The sequence below is a fragment of the Parasteatoda tepidariorum genome, chromosome 6 (assembly GCF_043381705.1).
Source record: "Parasteatoda tepidariorum isolate YZ-2023 chromosome 6, CAS_Ptep_4.0, whole genome shotgun sequence".
NCBI classification, from domain to species: domain Eukaryota; kingdom Metazoa; phylum Arthropoda; class Arachnida; order Araneae; family Theridiidae; genus Parasteatoda; species Parasteatoda tepidariorum.
In genome coordinates this window covers 6,527,053-6,528,945 of record NC_092209.1, presented here as the reverse complement: position 1 = coordinate 6,528,945, position 1,893 = coordinate 6,527,053, and the positions used below count along the sequence as shown (strand labels likewise).

Here is a 1,893-nt window from a genome sequence, read left to right as displayed (position 1 = left end):
TATATATATATATAAAAGATTTTTTTCGAATAAATGCAAAAGTTATCATGAGTCAAAAAGAATACATGTTTTTTTGAATTTATTATATATATTTATGTTTTTTTTCTCCATCATCTTCAGAATTGCTATTCATCCCAAAAAGAAGAAAAAATTGTTGTTTGAACTTTTCATTTCTCACTTGCTTTCGTGGAAAGTCATTTTTCTGTTACTATACCACTTCTTGTTAACATTTATATTTACTGTGCACGCGTTTTAACTTCTAAGAAGTATTTATAGTTCTTGCCAGTTTATTTCTCCCAAAAAAAAAATATTTCTACTAATAATATATATATTTTTTTTTTCGTGACGTGTAGTAGTTTGTCTAAGTAAATTGTTTTTTAATGGTAATAACATTAAAACTAGTTTCTTGTTGTTCGGGGAAAAAACAGAATATCCTTAATAACTATTGTTCTAATAATTAGATTTTTGACGTACTAGGACTCAATCTGTATGATTCCAGGGGGTGATCTCAAATATGCGTTATAACTACTAATAAATATGCGTTATAATTAGAGTGCGGGTAATATTTTAAATTACGGAATTAGACACAAAATCGTACTTTCTCTGAATACCTGTTTCTGCTCTCTACCTCAGTGTTGTCACGGTCGACTATAAAAGTAAAAAATGGTGACTCATAAAATCCAAAATTTAATTAAAAATAGATTTGCAGATTCAGATTTTTTTCTTTCCAATATACTTCACATTATCGACCGACAAAACATCACAGACGAATCTGTTACTGAGATAGACTCTACTTCTAACGTTCTGAAGATGTTAACACCAATTGAATCGACAACTTTCTCCCGACATTAAATAACAGGCATAAAACTAAAGAGAATAATATATTAAAATTAGGAAAACTATATTCGGCAGGTTTGTTTGAAGGGTGCATCAACCTTAGTAATGAAACTTCTGTCTCCACAGAAACTTCCCTGTCTCTCTCTACTTTTTTCCATTTTAGAATAATAATAATAAATATTCGTCTTTTTAGTCCATTTTAAAAACATAGTTTTAAAATTCTTCACTCAAAGCTCATTTGTAGAAAAACAGGGTTCATACATGCTTTAGAAAAAAAATTTAAATGGGGAGAGTGTATTATTTAAGACCATCTATAACTTTCCCTTTATTAGTTCTTACTTTAAAATTTTGATATTTATGGAAACTGGAAAATAATTCAAACGAGTACCTGGCCAATGAGGCCAATTCAGTAATTAAGGATTATTTCTTAACTCAAAGGATTTTATTAAAATAAAATTAGTAGGTAGATGTTAATGACAAAAATAAAAGACAACTACATACATAAGATTAGTTCAAGTTAAATTACAAGCAAAAGCACATTTTTTTAGTGAAATTTTTATTTTAAACGAATTGGTGGATTAATAAGTATAAGAAATAAATGAGAAATAAAATAAAAATAGAAGCAGGTTAAAATCTCACAGTATTTCTATCACTGGGGAGCAGAGTTTTTCTTAACATTTGTCATGCTGGCGAATTTTACTTTACTTACTTTATTTAAAAAGAACTGGGCACCTGGGCCGCGCAGCGGCCCCTATCCCATACATCGTGACATATATACATTGTGTTTAAAAACATTTTGAAATTTTGCTACATTGTGGTGGCAAAAACAAAAAACAAAAAAAAAAAATATATAAATTTACAGTTGATGATTTAGAGTTTACAGATTGATTATTTACATATTTGAAAATTCTATTGTAGTATTTTGTAATATAATATAATTTTTATTAGAGTTCTATTTGAAAGTTCTGAGTTTATTTAGATAATATACTGCACTGGAGTTACTAGGTGGCAGCACTTGCTACTGTTGGTTTTCAGGATTCTGGATAATCTAGATGA

General features: G+C 28.4%; 1 protein-coding gene across 5 annotated transcripts in view; it reads left to right on the top strand.

The window, feature by feature from the left end:
* LOC107439260 (coiled-coil domain-containing protein 92) overlaps window positions 1-1,893 on the top strand; it is an 879,443-nt gene that overhangs the window by 44,096 nt on the left and 833,454 nt on the right. The gene's annotated exons all lie outside the window — the stretch shown is intronic.